Source organism: Heterodontus francisci, chromosome 17, assembly GCF_036365525.1.
Source record: "Heterodontus francisci isolate sHetFra1 chromosome 17, sHetFra1.hap1, whole genome shotgun sequence".
NCBI classification, from domain to species: Eukaryota; Metazoa; Chordata; class Chondrichthyes; order Heterodontiformes; family Heterodontidae; genus Heterodontus; species Heterodontus francisci.
The window spans coordinates 64498520-64519207 of NC_090387.1; the positions used below are offsets into that span (position 1 = coordinate 64498520).

The 20688-nt window shown below is 43.2% G+C and overlaps 1 protein-coding gene across 4 annotated transcripts in view; it reads left to right on the forward strand.

The window, feature by feature from the left end:
* Positions 1-4029: 4029 nt before the first annotated feature.
* Positions 4030-20688, forward strand: part of nutf2 (nuclear transport factor 2) — a 56740-nt gene continuing 40081 nt past the window's right edge. The window contains exons 1-2 of one of the 4 annotated variants that reach the window (XM_068049539.1): positions 4052-4124; positions 15256-15420. The gene's annotated coding sequence lies outside the window, so the exon portion shown is untranslated. Of the gene's footprint in view, positions 4174-4315; positions 4486-15255; positions 15421-20688 lie in introns of those variants that run through there. The other 3 variants (XM_068049538.1, XM_068049541.1, XM_068049540.1) reach the window with 3 other exon arrangements.

Genomic DNA, 20688 nt, shown 5'->3' on the forward strand with positions numbered 1-20688 from the left:
ATGTGGTAGGAATATGGAATTAGTGTAGGATTAGTATAAAATGGGTGGTTGATGGTCGGCACAGACTCGGTGGACCGAAGGGCCTGTTTCAGTGCTGTATCTCTAAACTAAACTAAACTAAACACACCTCAACACCTACAGGCGGTGGTCGCAATGGTGGTCCCACGGGCCATCGATCTGGTCAGGGGGTAATGATTGCCGTTCCTCCGGATTGACTTCCTGGTTGTGTCCCGCCCTGTCACGGTCGGATCCACTGACGTCAAGCCGGTGTTCTTCTCCGACCATTGCCTCTTACTGGCCGATTGTCACTTACAGGATGACCAGCGGGTTGGCAGGGGGACGTGGAAGCTCAATGCTACACTGCTAACCCCAAAGAACGTTGAGGAACTCAAAAGGGATTACAAAGGTTGGAGGACCATGAAACCCCTCTTTGAGTCTCTAGTTCACTGGTGGGAAGTGATCAAGGAGAACATCAAGAGGTTCTTTATCCGCAAAGGGGTTAAGAGGGCGAGAGAGAGACAGAGGGAAATGTCCCGACTCCAGAAAAGTATGCAAAATCTGCTCCAGCTGCAGACCACGGGGGTCGAGGTCAAGGAGGACCTTCAAGAGGTGAAGAGCCAGCAGGCCCCGCTCTTTGCCACGGAAGCCTCCAAGATCATCTTCCGGTCCAGAGTCCGCTCCGTCGAGCAGGATGAGACGTGCTCGCGTTACTTCTTCCAAAAGATACACAGAGAGAGCTCTGTTATCAGCAGCCTGAAGGAAGAGGATGGCTCGGTGACGTCTTCGCAGTCCGACATACTAAGGATCAGCAAATCCTTTTATGATGGGCTGTATGACGCGAAGTCCACAGACAGCAGAGCCTCCCAGTCCTGCCTGTCATCTATCACAGAGGTCTTAGATGACAGCACGAGGGAGAGACTGGACAAGCCGCTAACTCTGGACGAGCTGACAAAGGCCGTCGAGTCCTTCGAGACGTGTAAAACTCCTGGAAGCGACGGCTTACCGGTTGAGTTGTATTCGGCTCTGTGGGACTGGGTCGGCTCGGCCCTGCTGGAAGTATACGAGAGTATGCTCCTGGCCGGCAGCATGTCAGAATCCATGAGGAAAGGCATCATCACCCTCATCTACAAGCGGAAGGGGGAGAATGCAGAAATCAGAAATTGGCGGCCCATCTCACTGCTTAATGTTGACTACAAGATTCTGTCCAAAGTCATAGCCAGTCGAGTCAAGTCTGCTCTGGAGTCGGTGATCCACCCTGATCAGACCTGTACTGTACCCGGCAGGAAGATCTCTGATAGTCTCGCGCTACTCAGGGATATGATTGCCTATGTACGGGCAGGAGGGTGGACACCTGCCTCCTCATCAGCCTGGACCAGGAGAAGGCTTTTGACAGGATATCGCACACCTACATGATGGACGTGCTTTCCAAAATGGGGTTTGGGGAAGGAATCTGCAATTGTATCAAACTGCTCTACACAAACATCAGTAGCGCAGTCTCAATCAATGGGAGGGAATCGGAAAGTTTCCCGATCCAATCTGGAGTCAGACAGGGCTGTCCTCTCTCCCCCGTCTTGTTTGTTTGCTGTATTGAACCCTTTGCTGAGTCTATTAGGAAGGATGCGAGCATAAGAGGGGTGACAATCCCAGGCAGTGGAGGCACTCAGGTCAACACCTCCCTGTACATGGATGACGTCGCCGTCTTCTGCTCGGATCCGCTGTCTGTGCGCAGACTGATGAGCATCTGCGACCAGTTTGAACTGGCCTCGGGAGCCAAAGTTAACCACAGCAAGAGCGAGGCCATGTTTTTTGGGAACTGGGCTGACCGATCCTTTGTCCCCTTCACTGTCAGGTCAGACTATCTGAAGGTGCTGGGGATATGGTTTGGAAGGGCCGGGGCGTGCACCAAAACCTGGAAGGAGCGAGTAGCCAAGGTACAACACAAGTTGAGCATGTGGGGGCAGCGATCTCTCTCCATTGTGGGTAAGAACCTGGTCATTAGGTACGTGGCGCAGGTCTGGCCCATATCCCACTCCTGCGCTGTGGCGGTCACCCGAGCCATTTTCCTCTTCATCTGGGGATCTAAAATGGACCGGGTCTGGAGGGACACGATGTTCAAACCTCTGGATAAGGGCGGAAAAAGCGTACCCAACGTCGCCCTCATCCTGATGACCACCTTCGTGTGCAGCTGCATCAAGCTGTGTGTAGACCTCCAGTACACAAACTCCAAGTGTCACTACGTGCTGAGGTTCTTTCTGTCCCCGGTGTTGCGAAGGATGGGCCTGGTCACATTGCCGCGGAACGCTCCATCCATTTGGACCGTGTCGTACCACCTATCCTTCGTGGAGCAGTTTCTGCGGGAAAACACCTTTGACCACCGATCCATCGGGCAGTGGTCTGCACGGAATGTCCTCAAGGCACTGCGGGAAAAGGAGATGGTGGATCCTGTCGGATGGTTCCCCGAGCAGACCGCCTAAGTCATTTGGCGGAATGCCTCATCACCAGAACTTTCAAACAAGCACCAAAATGTAGCTTGGCTGGTGGTGAGAAGAGCCCTCCCCGTCAGATCCTTCCTGCATGCCCGAAGTCTCACCCCCTCCGCACAATACCCCCGCGGTGGCTGTGGTGGGGAAGAGACAGTCGCCCACCTCCTTCTGGAATGTGTCTTTGCAAAGTAGGTGTGGAAAGAGATGCATTGGTTTTTGTCGAGGTTCATCCCAAGCAGCTCTGTAACACAGGTGTCTGTGCTCTACGGGCTGTTCGCAGAGACACACACCGAGACAAACATCAACTGCTGCTGGAGGACTATCAATTCAGTGAAAGACGCCCTTTGGTCTGCCCGAAACCTGCTGGTCTTCCAGCGCAAAGAGTTGCAGAATGTTGCAGACTGGCTCATTCCAAGGTCCAGGACTACGTGCTGAGGGACGCACTAAAGCTTGGGGCAGCCACAGCAAAGGCTCAATGGGGAAAGACCACTGTGTAAGGTCCCCCCACCAAGCTGAACTGAGGGGCTGGATCCATGGGAAACCCCTCGAACTGTATCGGGAAAATTTTGTCTCCTGTAAAATGTAAAAATGTATCTGGCACGACAAATGTGAAATGGAAGGGCTGTGAGGCAACTCATGATTGTATTGAAGCAAACGGACCTTCTTTGCACTGTTTGTAATTTTTGACTTGGTGCTGTTTGAAACTGTTTGGTAATGTATTTTTTTTTACAGATTTTTATGAATAAAGTATATTTTGGAAATAAAAAAAAATGACCAATCCTATTCCCAGCTGGAATCCAGTTATGTACATTAATCTGGTATAAACCAGGTATCAAACTTCCAATTTGCTTGATCTGTATGAATCAGGTAGTGCAGTGACCCATTGAGGAATCGAAGGATTTCATAAGAAATCATCTATGAGAACTTTTTTTGGTAGAAAATTGACAGCCCTCAAGTCTTGAATCCTGCAATTGGATAACCGGGTTATCAAGATGAGCAACTTTGAATTAAAATTAGATGAACTGGGCCACAACTATCATTTTTCTAAACGCCTCAATTGGGCTTGACAAAATTTAATTCAGAGCTAATTAATCAAACATGGAAAATAGAAAAACATAACGGAAGTTGAAGATAAAATATCCTCTAGAGTAAATATTTAGATGCTATGCCGGAGAGGCCTGTTAGTATTAACTCTGAACCCCTATCCCCAGCTTGAATTGCTGAATTAGAAATTGGTGGGCGAAGAGAAATTCAAATGGATAGAGGACAAAAAGTTTATTAAATGTTTGATAATACATCATTGTAAATACCTAGCTTCTACGATAAAACCTTAAAAATGTGTCAGTTCTCAATTTAACATTCGACCATCCAAATTTGTCGACTTTGCAGCACACGCTCCCACATACATGAGCTCACGTTGTATTGTGGGTATTGTAGTTAACTCGCGTTCTGGCTTTCAGCTCTGGCCGTTGAATGAACTACAAGCCCCACAGCGCATTACGCTGCACCTTGCCGCGAGCATGCGCCTTGCCTCAGCGACGGAGGGTGCCTCCTCCATCTCCCCTCCCCCCACGCTTGGGCTGGGAGGGGCCTGGTACCGTTGGTCGCCATACTGCGATCGGCTGGAGTTTGGGGCGCTGGGTATGTGTGTGCTTTTTCTTTCTCAGTTGCTGGCCAAGGCGTTGTGATGGTGAGGATCTGAAATGGCGGGCGGGGGAGTCCGTAATGAGTGCCGAGCGGGCGTGCTGTGCACATGACAGTGCGGTGTGAGGCGGCCGACGTGCCTTTCATTTGGGGGGGGGGCTTGGGCCTGGCTTGGTCAAGGGGCGGGTGGTGGCGAGAGAGAGAGAGATTATCAGGATGAATGATGGCGGCCTAGGTTGCGAGCACAGGGACGTCTACACTTGCAGTGATTTGCCTACAGAAGCGGCTGCATCAACTTGAGAACGACAAGCGGGCGCTGGGCGGGCGAGTTGAAGCGGCCACCAGCCTGCTGCCAGTGGTAATGACGCTGCGCTTTTGGATGTTAACTTTGAATTGTTTTTTTAAAAATAAACGGACGAACGTGAGCGTGCGGCGTCTCTTCCCCCCCCCCCCCCCCCCGCGGTGTGTGTGTTTTTTTCCCACCAATAGCCGTCTCAAATCTCGGGTCATTTCAGTTCTCAATCTAAATCCACCCCACCCTTTCACTTATTGTAATGCCACCTTTTTTTTTGTTCAGGAGGAACAGGATTTTTAAAAAATGCATCTGCCGAGTCCCCAAACAAAATAAAAGGGACTTGGCGCCTCTGTTTAAAAATCAATTAAAATTCAAAGCATTTTGTGCTGACACAAACCCGATAACAGCCTGCTGATGTTTGTAGAGTTTTTGGTTTTCGTTCTGTTACTGTGATCCATCGCAACAAGAATTGGCCATTTATTCTGTAGCGGGCCGCCGATGTATTTTTACTTTCCTATGTTGGATCAACCATTATCGCGTTTTATATAAACAAAAACACATTGGATGCACTGTACTTTTTTTGCACGCTTTATATTTTTCCAGTTCTCGGCACTTCATCGGGAATCTGCAGCATACCCTTGGAATAAACGATGCATGTTTGAATTTCTGTAACTGCACCTCCCCCTTGATCTTATTCGGGAGTTTTCTGCCACTCAAAAGTAATACATGACATTTTTGAGGGTTGGGTTTGTTGCCTGCTTACGTATTGGAGAGGAGATCCTCTCCGAACAATGCACGTGAATCTATTTACTTATTTAATTTATTTATTTTGATCTTAAGGGGCCTTTAATGTAATAGGTTGAAAAGTTATTTACTCCTTTGTGCAAGTAGTTCACTGAAGGGACTGTTGTATTTGATCAAGTTTTTCCAAGTACTGAAATCTTGTTAGTCTTAAGGTAATTGACGATGACAGGTTTTAAAAAAATTCTTTTTGTAGGTCCTCAGCTGTTTTGTCCTAATATCGCACCCCCCCCCCCCCCCCCCCCAAACTTAATTTTGTACTATCAGCAAACTTGACCAGTTAGCATTAGGTTTTTGTCTTGGTTCAATCATTTGAAATTAAAGTTAAAATATTCCTTCCCGTCTGTTTCCTGAATAATATTGCATGCTAGTAGGAAAATCAGTGTCATGAATATACTATATGTAGAAAGAGCTGAAACAAAGGGATCAGAAAAGATTTGTCTCGTCTATGCTGGAAGGCCATTGCAAGTGTTAATCACTCCATGTGAAATTCTTTTTGATGTCTGCTGTACATTTTCCTTTCACCAATTTTAATCTTTGCCTCCTCTCTTGTTTTAGTATGTAGCTGGGACCAAAGTCCTTGTTGGAAGGTTAATTAGTACTGTGGGGCAAGATTTAATTTGAGAGAAGGAGGTGTACAAGGATGAAGTATTAGAGAGGAGAAACAGGGTACAGACAGAGGGCTAAGAGAGGCAAATAACATTGCTAAAAATAGTTCAGAAATAGGAAGGATCACATGGGGCAAATGCGAAGCAGTCTAAGCGGAGTTTAGTGTATGTGCATATATGCATGGAGCATGATAAATATAGGTGAAGCACTACAGGTTTGAATTGCCACATGGACCTATGATAAAATAAGTAACAACAGACCTAGCTGAAAGTAGTAGGGTCTTGGGGCTTTAGTATTCCTGGTATTCAGGAAGGATAAGGAAGGAATAAAAGGTGGGGTTGGGGATGGCAAAATTGATCAAAGAAACTATTATAGAACTGGAGAGGCATGATGAAGTTGAGGGGCAGAACACTAGTTAGAATTGAGGAACGAATGAGCTATTTTGCAACTGAGTGATACTACAGGCTACTAAATAGTGGAAAGAAAATAAAGGAGAAAATTTACAAGCAATTACACAAAGATGCAAGAGCTACAGACTAGTGATAATAGGGGACTTAATTTGTCCTAATAAAGACTGGGATGTAATTGCGTAAAGGGCAAAGAGGTCGAGGAATTCCTGAAATGTGTGCAAGACAACTTTCTTGATCAGTGTGTTTCCAGTTCAATAAGGAAAGACTCTGAGGAATGAAGTGGGGTAAGTGGAGCATGTTTCAGTGGGAGAGCATTTGGGGAGCAGTGATCATGATATCAGGTTTAGAATAGTAATGGAAAAGGACACCATTCAGTCAAGCATAAGAGCACTTAACTGGAGGAGGTCTAACTTCAGTGAGTTGAAAAGGGATCTGGGTGGATTGGAGTCAAAAACAGGTAGGCAAACCAATAATTGAACAATGGGAGGTCTTCAAAAAGAAGATGGTTCAGGTTAGAATAGATACATTTCCATGATGGGGAAAGGAAGGATATCCAAAACTAGAACTCCCTGGTTGACTGAAGTTATAGAGGTTAAAATGTGACCGATAAAGGACACGTGACATATGTAAGGTTCATAGTACAGCGGAGAACCAAGCTGAATGTAAAAAGTAGAAGTGATCCATAAAAGGGAAAAAGATGCACAAAGAGGCAATATATTATTGATTAGTGCCTTAGATAAAAGGGAATTCAGAAGTACAAAGAAAATTACAGCACAGGAACAGGCCCTTCGGCCCTCCAAGCCTGCGCCGATCCAGATCCTCTATACCTGTTGCCTATTTTCTAAGGGTCTGTATCTCTTTGCTTCCTGCCCATTCATGTATCTGTCTAGATACATCTTAAAAGATGCTATCATGCCCGCGTCTACCACCTCCGCTGGCAACGCGTTCCAGGCACCCACCACCCTCTGTGTAAAGAACTTTCCACGCATATCCCCCCTAAACTTTTCCCCTCTCACTTTGAACTCGTGACCCCTAGTAATTGAATCCCCCACTCTGGGGAAAAAGCTTCTTGCTATGCACCCTGTCTATACCTCATGATTTTGTACACCTCAATCAGGTCCCCCCTCAACCTCCGTCTTTCTAATGAAAATAATCCTAATCTACTCAACCTCTCTTCATAGCTAGCGCCCTCCATACCAGGCAACATCCTGGTGAACCTCCTCTGCACCCTCTCCAAAGCATCTACATCCTTTTGGTAATGTGGCGACCAGAACTGCACGCAGTATTCCAAATGTGGCCGAACCAAAGTCTTATACAACTGTAACATGACCTGCCAACTCTTGTACTCAATACCCCGTCCGATGAAGGAAAGCATGCCGTATGCCTTCTTGACCACTCTATTGACCTGTGTTGCCACCTTCAGGGAACAATGGACCTGAACACCCAAATCTCTTTGTACATCAATTTTCCCCAGGACTTTTCCATTTATTGTATAGCTCACTCTTGAATTGGATCTTCTAAAATGCATCACCTCGCATTTGCCCGGATTGAACTCCCATCTGCCATTTCTCTGCCCAACTCTCCAATCTATCTATATTCTGCTGTATTCTCTGACAGTCCCCTTCAGTATCTGCTACTCCACCAATCTTAATGTCGTAAAGTAGTTCATAAACACATAGTAAATATGCAATTAAAGGAAGAGTGGGGCTGATTAGGGACCAGAAAGGACATATTCTTGTCAAGGCAGAGGGCTTGACTGAGGTAATAAGTGGTACTTTGCATCTGTCTTCACTAGAGAAGAGGATGCTGCAAATGTAGTAGTAAAGGAGGAAGTAGTAGTGATATTGAATAGCATAAAAATAGATGAAGAGGTACTTGAAAGGATGGCAGCCAAAATTGTAGTAAAATTGACCGGTCTTGATGGGATGCATCCCAGGTTACTGAGGGGAAATGAGGAGGAAATTGTGACGGCTCTGGCTACCATTTTCCATCATCCCTATATATGGGGATCATGCCAGAAGGCTGGAGGATTGGAAATGTTACATCCTGTCTTTTTTTTAAAAAGAGGCAAGAGGTAATTCTGGCAACTACAGTCCAGTCAGCCTGCTGTTGGGGAAACTTTTAAAGGTAATTATCTGGGGCAAATTTAACTGGCATTTGGAAATAAATGAAAGCATGGATTTGCTGAAAGCAAATCATGTTTGACTAACTTGATAGAGTTCTTTGCAGTAACAGAAGGTTGATGAGGCTAGTGTGGTTGATGTGTATATGAACTTACAAAAGGTGTTTGGCAGCATAACACAAAATAGACTCGTGAAAAGTAAAGCCCATGGGATTAAATGGATGGTGGCAGCCTGCATACAAAATTGCCTAAGTGGCAGGAAGTAGTGGTTCTGATGAGAGGTCACTGACCTGAAAAGTTAACTTTGCTTCTCTTTCCATAGATGCTGCCAGACCTGCTGAGTATTTTCCAGCACTTTTCGTTTTTATTTCAGATTTCCAGCATCTGCTCTATTTTGCTTTCATATTAGAAAGTAGTGGTGATTGGTTGTTTTTCCAGATTGGAGAGAGGTTTACACTGGTATTCCCCAGGGGTTGGTAGTAGGACCACTACTCTTTAAGATACATTTATGACCTGGACTTGGGTATGCTGAGCATAATTTCAAAGTTTACAGACGTGAAACTCAGTATTGTAGTAAACGAGACGACTTCAGGAGGGCATTGATTGGTGAAATGGGCAGACACATGATAAATAAAACTTAATGCAGAGAAATATGAAGTGATACATTTTGATAGGAAGAATGAGGAGAGGCAATATGAACTAAATGGTACAATTTTAAAGGGGATGCAGGAACAGATACATCTGGGGGTATATGTACATAATACTTTGAAGCTGGTAAGTTGAGAAAGCTTTTTTTTAAAAAAAAAAGCATGGGATTCATGGATTCATTAACAGGAATGCAAAAGCAAGGATGTTATCCTAAATCTTTATAAAACATTGGTTAAGCGTTAGTTGGGGTATTGTGTTCAATTCTGGGCACCATCTTTCAGAAGGATGTCAATGCCTAAGGTGCAAGAGAGATTGACTAGAATGGTACCAGGAATGAGGGATGTCAGTTATGTGGAGAGACTGGAGAAGCTGGGGCTGTTCTCAAAGGAGAGAAGGTTAAGAGGAGAACCTCTCTGATGACGTGTCGTCAGTTGCGTTTCTCTGCATGACCTGCATTATTTGAATGTTTTCCTTCTATCATGGTGACCAAATTTGAACATCAGTCTGCATCCTGTCCAGGGCATTGTACCATTATTGCGTAATGTGTTTCACTTTATACTAAACTGCCCGAGCAATCATTCTATTAATTTATTGCTATTTCACAGTCATTTGAGATGTTAAATGCCAAGTTTGCTATCACAACCAGATCCTTTTTCTGTGCTATCTCTAGCTGTATCTACATAGTATGTACCGGCAACAGGGATTTTTCCTACTAGTGTGCAGTATCTTGCACTTGTCCATTGAATCTGCCACTGATTTAGCCCGTTGAAGATTTTATTCATCGCCTTCTGTTTAGGTCTTTGGCAGTCATGCCAGCCTGCCTGACCTGTTTTCATTATGTTTCTGTGCATGCCAGCTGTGGCTCAGCGGATAGCACTCATCTCTGAATCAGAAGGTTGTGGGTTCAAGTTCCATGCCAGAGATGTAAGCACATAATCTAGGCTGACACTCTGCAGTGCTGTTGGAGGTACTGACTTTCAGATGAGGCCTTAAAAGCTCCATTTGTCATTGTAGAAGATCCCATGACACGATTTCGAGAAGATTGGTCATTGTCACGTTGTGGTATGTGGGACCTTGCTGTGTGCAAATTACCTGTTGTGATTCCGACATCGCAACAGTGAGTATACTTCAAAGGTACATCTTTGGCTGGAAAATGCCTTGGGACATCTTGAGGTCATGAAATGAAGTCTTTTTAAGTTTTAATGCATATTAGAAATAGCAACCTCAGCATGGTGTTTTTGGGAGCTCTCCACACCAGCCCCGCCCCACTCCCCAAACAGTTCCCTGCAGCTGTCTTCCTTTCACTCAATTTCTTAACTGCTGGGTTTTACAGTGGTTTCCCACAGCTTTCAGTTTCAGTAGCAAACAATTTATGCTGAGTTTTCTAAAAAAAAAAACAACAACAACTTTCTGGCAATCTTAAATACTTGACATGATATGACTTCCATTGTCCATTTGGAGTTTTGCTTTCTTAAATACAAGAAGGTTTGTCAGATAGAATCTTGCCTCCTCAAAGCCTCGATGGTTATTATATTATTTTCATAAAGGTATGGGTCAGATTTGTTCCTGATGAGCAGTTCCATTATTAGATATTAGTGTTAGACTGATCAATTTGGAGTTGCCTGGTTTAGATTTGTCCCATTTCCTGTATATGGATCCGGAATTAGTTGTTTCCAATCCAGTGGTGGGATCTCCTCAACTTCATTGACAATGTTGAGGATTTTTAAAAATAATTAAATGATGCGCAGTTCCCCATGAAAACATAATACATGCATCAACATTTTTTTAATTTACCTTTTTTTTCTCACTTTGGTTACTTTCCAAGAAATTCAAGTTGCAAATTTTCTCTTTTTTTAAGTCAACTAAAGATCCTTGCTGAAAGTGTAGAGCTTCAATGTATTGGGGAGGAGGGCATCGGGTATTGGTGTGGGAGGGGAGAGGAGGAGTTAAACTCTCCTTTAAATAACCTCCATTTACCAATAGTATCTGAAGGGAAGGTTCAAGAGGCAATGCAGGCCAACAGTGCTATGCTCAATCTTTACATGTGAGACCAGCAGTGGGTATTGCAAAGCTATTTTACCGTGAGGGACATTACAACCAACCATGATAATGTATTTATCTGTCATCTGCGTTTGTGTTATTCCAGTAGGAATCATTGGATAGTGATCATGAATTGAAACATTGACAGATCTCTATCCTGAGGACACAAAGGCCAATTGGATTGTTCTAGTGGCTCAGATGGGGAGATTAGAAGAAGCTTTTCATGCCATTATTGCATGAATTTGGAATGCTTTCCACAAGAAATGATTGTTGCTAAACTGAGTACAGCGATTGGAAAAGTTAAATAATGGTTAATAAAGAATGTAAAAGCTTTTTTGGATAAAGCAGCAAAATGGACCTCTATGGCCTGACCCCCATCTCTCTCTGTGACCTCCTCTTGCCCGACATCCCTCGGATCTCTGCACTCTTCTGATTCTGGCCTATTGTGCATCCCCTATTTCCATTGCGCCACTATTGGTGACTGTGCCTTCAGCTGCCCAGACACTTATCTTTGGAATTCCTTCCCTAAATTGCTCTGTCTCTCAATCTCTCTCTCCTCCCTCAAGATGTTACTTAAAACCTACATCTTTTGAGTTTTTGGTCACCTGTTCCATTATCTCCTTATATGGCTCAGTGTCACATGCTGTCTGGGGTTCTCAAACTGGGGTCTGCAGCTTTCTGGGGGTCTGCAAAAGAATATGAAATGCAGGATGGAGTGGAGTGAGGCTGCCACTTGCAGTGCAGAATGGGCTTTCACCTTGGGAGGGGAGCATGTAGGGACAACTAACTGGGAGAAGGCTAACTTCAGTGGGGTAAGAATGGAGCTGGAGCGAATAAATTGGAGTCAAATGCTGGCAGGAAAACTGGTAGATGAACAATGGGCTACCTTCAGAGTGGAGATAATTTGGGCACAGTCAAGGTATGTTCCCTCGAAGGGGAAAAGTTGGGCAAACAAATCCAGATCTCCCTGGATGACAAAAGAGGTAGAGATAAAGAAGAAAAAGTGTGCTTATGATGGATACCAGGTAGAAAATACAGTTGAGAACCAGGCTGAATAAACAAGATCCTAAGAGGAAGTGAAAAAGCAATTTTGAGAAGCAAAGAGAGAGCATGAAAAGAGACTGACAGCTCGCATTAAAGAAAATCCCAAGGTTTTCTACAGGCATATAAATAGTAAAAAGGTGGTAAAAGGAGGAGTGGGGCCGATTATGGGCCAGAAAGGGGATTTACACATGGAGGCAGAGAGCATATAGCTGAGGTATTAAATGAATACTGTGCATCTGTCTTCACCAAGGAAGAAGATGCCATACAGACAATGTTGAAAGAGGAAGTAAGTCAGACACCAGAAAGGTTTAAAATTGATAGAGGAAGTATTAGATAGGCTGTCTACTTCAAGTGGATAAAGCACCAGGACCAGATGAGATGCATCCAAGGATACTGAGGGAAGTGAAGGTTGAAATCGCAGAGGCACTAGCCATAATTTTTCAGTCCTCCTTAGACTCGGGGGTGGTGCCAGAGGACTGGAGAATTGCAAACGTTACACCCTTGTTCAAAAAAGGGTGTAAAGATAAGCCCAGCAACTACAGGCCAGTCTGTTTAACTTTGGTGGGGAAATTTGTAGAAAAAATAATTTTGGACAAAAATCAATAGTCACATGGGCAAATGTGAGTTAATTAAGGAAAGCCAGCATGGATTTCTTCAGGGGAAATCATGTTTAACTTGCTGGAGTTTTTTGAGGAGCTAACAGAGGGTTGATGAGGGCAATGCTGTTGATGTAGTGTATATGGACTTTTAAAAGGCGTTTGATACAGTGCCACACAACAGTCTTGTGAGTAAACCTGCAGCTCATGAAATAAAAGGGGTGGTAGCAACGTGGATATGAAATTGGCTGAGTGACAGGAAACAAAGAGTAGTGGTTAATGGATGTTTTTCGGGCTGGAGGAAAGTTTGTAGTGGAGTTCCCCAGGGATCAAAGTTGGGACCCTTGCTTTTCCTGATATATATTAATGACCTAGACCTTGGTGTACAGGGCACAATTTCAAAGTTTGCAGATGATACGAAACTTGGAAGCATTATGAACTGTGAGGAGGATAGTGTAGAACCTCAACAGGACATAGACAAATTGGTGGAATGGGCAGACAGGTGGCAATGATGGTCAATGCAGAGAAATGTGAAGTGACTCATTTTGGTAGGAAGAACATGGAGAGACAATATAGAATAAAGGGGGTGCAGGAGTAGAGGGACCTACGTGTATAGGTGCATAAGTCATTGAAGGTGGCAGGACAAGTTTTGAGAGCAGTTAATAAAGCATACAGTGTCCTGGGCGCTTTAATAGAAGCATAGAGCACAAGAGCAATGAAGTCATGTTGAACTTGTATAAGACACTAGGTCGGCCTCAGCTGGAGTATTGCGTCCAGTTCTGGGCACTGCACTTTACGAAAGACGTGAGGGCATTGGAGAGAGTACAGAAAGGATTCATGAGAATGGTTCCAGGGTTGAGGAATTTCGTTATGAAGATAGGTTGGAGAAGTTAGGACTGTTTTCCTTGGAGAAGAGAAGGCTGAGAGGTGATTTGATAGAAGTATTCAAAATCATGAGGGATCTGGACAGAGTCGATGGAGAGAAACTGTTCCCACTCGTGAAAAGATTGAGAATGAGAGGGCACAGATTTAAAGTATTTGGTCATGCAGGCCCCCACCTGCCAAAATGAGACACATTAATTTCGCCACATGAACATTGATTTTTAAACTGTTACTGGAATAAAGAAAGAACTTGTTTTTTAAAAAAAAACAGACCCTTGACTGGAAAGACATTTGCATAGTAACAGACAGGACAGGATAAAGGGGCCACTCCCTGTTCCAGTTTAATCCACAATGGAGTTTTGATTACCAGACGTTGAAGCTGGAGGGGCTAACATTCCAGGTCAACTGCTGAGATGGCTGAATGCACAAACAAGACACTCATACCAGTTTAGTCACATGACTAAATAGCTGTTGGAGATTTTTGATTTTGAACTTGCCACAGAGAATTTGAACTCAAAGCTGTTTGCTCCTGGACTGGAAACGACCTCTCTCCTGTCTGCTCATCTCTTTCTCACCAGCTTTGGAATCCATTGAAGACACAGGAACCCCAAGAGCGAAAAGTCTCCTACAGTGAACAAGGTTTAAGAAGAATACTGGGCCCCAACGAAAAGGAAGAATTACCTACAAGCAAGAACTACCTACAAAAGGACTACAGTGAGCTCGAAGCACAGTAACAAGAAACTCTTCTGATATTGTCTCGAACCTCTCCACTTGATTTTTTCTTCTCTTTTCTGTCTCTATTTGCATGTGTGTATCATGTATGCATGCTAGCGTGGGGCGCGGCGTGTATCCATAGGTGTTAACTGAATTAGAGTTTGTTTAATTTTTAATTTCACTTTTCTTCTGTAAACCTGAGAGAACCTGGTGTGCAGGTTTCTTTGCCTTATAATTGGAAAGCGGTGAACAATGATTCACCAAGGGGGAGCTAAAAACACGGTGTGTTTCAAATTAAATCTTGTTACAATAAGACCAGGTGAAGGCTGAGAAAGACCCCGAGACACCTTTCTCAGCTGGTTGTAACAGTAAGAGAAGCAAAAGTGACGTGGAAAAGCTTTTTCACGCAGCAAGTGGCTAAGGTCTGGAATGCGTGGTGAGAACGTGGTGGAGGCAGGTTCAATTGAAGCATTCAAAAGGGACTTAGGCAGTTATATGAAAAGGAAGAATATGTAGGGTTATGGGGAGAAGGCAAGGGAATGGAGCTGAGGGAATTCCTCTTTTGCAGAGCCGGTGCGGACAGGATCGGCCACATGGCCGCCTCCTGCACTGTAACGATTCTGTGACATAGACTTTGCAGTCCAAGCATGCACATCTCACTGATAACTTGAAGTAAATACCTGTTTTCTTAAGAGCATTATTAAAACACTGTTTACATGCAGGACTTTAATATTATGAGTATTATAGAATAATTTAGAAGGGGGGGGGTCCATGATTACTAATCCATTTAAAAAGGGGTCCTTCAACCCAAAAAGTTTGGGAACCATGTGATACTCTTGAGACATTTTGCTAAGTGATAGTTGCTATATAAGTGCAAGCTTTTTAGAATCTGTGTGTAACAGGTGTCTAAATTCAAGGGCAAAAATCTCAGGATGCCATCTCTTACAATAAAATTTCTTTGTTTCAGTATAACTCAGAACAGGGATTGAACCTGACACAGTGCTGATCCATACACTATCTCCACAAGTGCATTTAACCACTGAATCACTTGGGAACAAAAAGCCTATCTCTCCAAAGAGTCGTCTTGTTGAAATTTTCAATGCTCAGGAATAACACTGAACTTTTAGACAAGGTATATATGCTTGCACTGTTATGAAGGTGGTATGAAAATCCCAGGAGAAATGTTGAAACCAGAGATGTTTTGGCTGTAAGGACTGTATTGAGGGCTAGACAGGATTTTGGTTCATTGTATGCTTGGCTCCAGGATGCTTCACAATCCAATTTAGGTCATTGCTGTGCATCAGATTGTTCATATCTATCAAATAATTTGAGTCTGGTTTTTTGAGGATGATGGATGATTTATAGTGGCCAGTAGGTATAACTTGTATGACAAAATGGTGGGTGCTCCAAGTTCTTCCAAACTAAGAGCAGTGTTATTCAAGCATAAGTAATACAGCGTGTATACCTGTTACTTTGTCTTAGAAGGAGCTGGTGTGCAAATTGGATCTGGCCAGTGTAACCTGGCTGGCACTGGAAGCAGCATTATTCAGTACAGTTCATTCAAACTGTCAGATTAGGTATAATGGGATATTAACGGACAGTGATAGCATTCCAGCTAGTTCATCGGATCCAGTGATTCTGTTTCAACATTAGGTGCTTTGTTGTCATGTATAGGATTCTCCAACCATAGTTTACAAGTGTCAGTAGGAAATAACTGTAACACAGTAAGCCCACTTTCTTTTATGTCAATGGATTAGTCATATTTTTCTTTAGACCACTGATGTGCCTGAGTCATTGATGCTGCCTCTTGATTTCTTAGCTATCAGGTAATAAACTCCATATTCATGCAGGGGATCTGAAGCTGAAAGTTCTTTCAGGATCCACTCAGACCTTGTTACCTGTACAAGTATATTAAATTGATTTAAAAAAAAAGAAAATGCTGGAAACACTCAATAGGTTTTGCAGCATATATGGAGAGAGAAACGGAGTTAAATTCCAGGTTGATGACCTTTCATCAGAACTGCTTAATCTAATTGTCCTGTGATTTTGGTTTGCCCATTTCTGATCTTGTGTTATCCTATTAATGCTAATGAGAAAGTGTGTAGTTCATGGGTATCAAATAATGCAAAAGAGTGTGTTTTCCATCCTTCCTTGAGTCTGCTGCTAGGGAGAACCCTAATCTTTCTATGCTGTTTTATCTTCCTTGTTAATTTTCCTGTTAGAGCTCTTAATGTTTGCTGCTCAGCTTGTACCTTTCTCCTTTTGTGATTTTTCACAAACTGATTTTTGCATATAGTGGTAGCAATAAGGATTTTTGATCAATGTAGCCATTTTCTCCATGCTACTGTTGGTATGGAGTTCAAACTGCTTCTGGTCAGGATTAGGGGATGAGTTCACTGAGCAAAAAGCTGTACAGAAGATAGCTGATATTTGTGATGTATGGGACTTTGACAGATCAGACCAAGACCATAACTGGAGGATGCCAGCAACCTGTTTGTTCTGCTCAGCAGTGGAACTGCAGGTATTGTAACATTTGAAAGGAAGTTGAGACATGTTCATTTAATTTGATGCTAATTTTATGCTTAACTTGCATTTTACATGGAAGGAAGAATATCTCTACAATATTCAGTGCTGCAGTATCTGTCAATCTCCATGATCTTCCACTCTAGTTGTAACTAGACCTCATCCTTCAGCATTCATTGCTATTTGAACCTGATGATATCTTCTTTGACATGTTGAGATTGTCACAAAAAATAACTGCTGTAATATTGTTCACTGGAACTTTGAAAGCGATCTCATTACCTTGTTACGGACAGGTTGTAAGTGGTGTGGGTGGCTTCCACTTTTCACCTCCCAACTGACCCCAGATGGTGTTTTGTTAAAAATGCTGTGCTAGTCCCTGAGTGTTTTTAGGGTCAAATAAACAGACAAATGACAGGATTTCTTGTAGGTTTAAGTAAAAAAAAGATAACTTTTTTAAACAATTCCCGAAATATTGATGTCTTCGGGACTGAAGTGAGGTTTAGCTGAGTTTACTGTCGGATGTGAGACAAAGACTGCAGGCTGCTGAACATAATGGTGTTGTCTTTATTCTGTTTTAGTTTCACTTTCCCTTTGCTAGCATGCATGTTCTACAGCAGTCCCAAGTGTACCTAATGCACAATGCAATTGCAATTTCAAAACACTACAACACTACATCCCTCCCCTTCTTAGGAATTGAGGGACATAGCCTTTTTCAAAGTATAAACAATAGACAAAAGTAAATAGTTAATTTCGTAACATAGTCACTTAAGTATAATGAGGGTTTTCTCTCACGAGTCGGCTATCGTCTGATATTAGATGTAGTCTCATTTGACTCGTTCTTCATCTGAGCTGTCTGTGAAAATCGGATTCAATGCTTGCGAGTGGTGTTTTCAGTGCTTTGAAGAATGATGCGTTTCTTGTGATGATTTGTAAACTGTGCTCAGCTAAGATCATTGATCCATTTGTGTTGGTCACAACAAATGGTTTGCTTTCCAACATGACCATCATGTTTCACAAGTACTTTATCTCCTGGCTTTCGCAGTGTAGCTCTAAATTTCATGTTTTGCTCTGCATTTTCTTTCATTCGATCTTTCTGTTCTCGTTCGCGGTCATGTACATGTTGATCATTAGCTCCACAGGGTAGCTCAGGAAGATGCATGTGCATAGGATGTGCAAAGATTGAGTGTAGCTGGAGGTTTTCCGAATCAGGTATCGCCCTGTACTTTAGGAAGAAAGTGATATAGCTCTTGCTTCCATGACTTGTTTCCATGACTTGTTATCAGCCTTAGCTGTATGGATCACTTTTTCAAGGTTCCCATAAATCTCTTGACTTCACCATTAGCTCTTTGCCTATAGGGTGTGATTTTCCTATGAGTGAACCCTAGGTAGTTTGTGAATTTGTTGTACTCATCGCTGTTGAATGGGAGTCCGTTGTCACTTCTTACCATTTGAGGGATTACAACAAGACAAAGATCTGGTCAAGCGTTGGGATGACTGCTTTCGTTGAAGTTGACATAAATAATTCCACGATTGGGAATCTGATGTAGTCGTCAGTGACAACAAGCGGGTGTTCACCTGTGGGCAAATCTGAAGTCAAAGCTAACTTCAATTCATGGTCCTGGAGGTAGTTTGGCCATCTTGAGAGGGTCACAAAGATTTGTCATTGTGGTTGCTTGACTGATTTTGTGCTTTACTCTGCGGTCTATTCCTGAGAACCATACCTTTTCCCGAAGGAGTTGTTTGGTCTTGACTATTCCCTGGTGTAATTCATGTGCAATATTGACAGCGCATTCCCTCAATGAGTATGGAATGACAATACAGTTGTTGCACAGTAAAAGATCAGATGTGGTTGTAACCATGAGTTCATTTCGAACATTGTGAAGACCTTGTAACGTGCGAACGATTTCGTTTGTGGACTCTTTCTCGACTGCGTCTTTCCAGTTTTGTGATTCTATAGCCTTCATATATAGTTGCAAATTCTCATCTTGTTTTGTTGCTGCTTTGATGTCTAGTTTCATCAACTTTGGCACCGCATTTAGGCTTACGTGGTTAAGATGTTGCTCAGCAACCTTTCCCTCACGACTAGTAGGACTGATTGTTGGCAGCGGATGTTGCGAAAGATAGTCCACTGGGGTGAGCTTGCCCGGCTGAGACTCAACATGGAAGTCGTACTCTTGTAATTTGAGTTCTATTCGAGTGGGTGATTTGCTCTGTGGATTGTTGAACAAACTCACTAGTGGTTTATTATCAGTTATTACGTTAAACTTGCTTCCATATAAGTAGAGATGAAAGTGTAAGATACCCCATGTGATTGAGAGTGCTTCTCTCTGTTTCCAAATAAAGTTGCTCTACAGGAGTTAACGATCTGCTTGCCATTGCAACGATTGATAGGTTACCTGTCTTGTCTCGATTCTTCTGCGTTTGATTTGATGGTCACCTGCATTGAGGTCAAGTTTAGCGAAGTGTATAGCATCATTCACTTTCTCTATGATGTCATTGATTGTTGGTGTCAAGTGTCTTTCTTGTCATATAGCTTGGTTTGGTGATTGCATAGCAATGCAGATTCTAATCCGGTTCTTGCTCTTTGGTTTCTTGATGACTTTTATGGGTGACACCCAAGGAGTCGCTTCAACCCCAACTTTCGCAATAATGTCAAGGTTAAATAGTCATTGAAGTTCCTTCTTGGTCTGTTTCCTGACACAAAATGGTATTCGTTGCCATTGATGCGCAACTGGGGGCACCTTAAGATCTACATGCAGCTTGCGTGTAACACCTTTTAGTTTTCCAATACCAGTGAAGCGATCAGCATACAGTTCGAGAATGTTTTTGTGTAGGAATCGCGTATGTGATCGCAGTCATGTGCAGATCTGTTGTGTGGAAACTGATAAGCATGTCACATTCTCCAGGTATGACAGAAAATAGAACTTTTGTTGTAGTGTCTTTGAGTGAGACTGGTGTTTCAAAAGTTCTGAGGATTTTCAGCAGTTTGTCACTGTTATAAGGGAAAACTTTAGTGAGCAGGGTATTGTTTTCATTTTAAATGGTTTGCTTCCAATCTGATTTTGACTTTGAACTTAAAATTGGAACTGAAGCCCCACACGTATGGCACTGCGATAGAACAGAAGTTTAGTAAGATCAGTCCTGGGCTAGAGATGATTTGAAGAATAAATCTGTTTCTGCAGCATGTAATCTTGTCCCAAGTGCGTTCCATTTATTTGGTCTTTTACTGCGGTGTTGTTCGTTGTAAACTCTTGGAAACAGGCTAGGAACACTGATTTTATTTCCTGTATCTTATGTTTGTTCATGGGATGTGGGTGTTGCTGGCAAGGCAGCTGCCTTGGCCCTAAGCGCTGGATTTCCCTCCCTGTACCTGTCTACCACTCTCTCCTTTTAAGATGCTCCTTTAAAACCTACTCTTGGACCAAGCTTTTGGTCATCTGTCCTACTATCCCCTTATGTGGCTTGGTGTCCAATGTTTGATGCTCTTGTGAAGCACCTAAAGACGTTTTACTACATTAAATGCACTATATATAAATGCAATAAAAATTCAATCCAGGAACAGGTTGTTATTGGACCTATGGCTCCCAAAGTTTTTCACACCTTGGGCTGAATTTTATCAGCGCACTGTGCTCCGAAGTCGAAGGCCTTCCAACGTGATAGTGCCACCACTGAACCTCCGCGCTATTATGCACGGGGGCTCATTTAAATGGAGAGGGTGGAGCAGCCACCCCCGATGACGTAGAGGGGGCGGCCGCCGCATCCTCGGCAATGTTGACCGGCGCCACTGCGCAGGCACCGGCATCATTTTTAAAGTGATATTGTGGTGCATTGTGTGTAGAAATTGAAATAAATGTTGGATATGTTGTAGATTAATTGA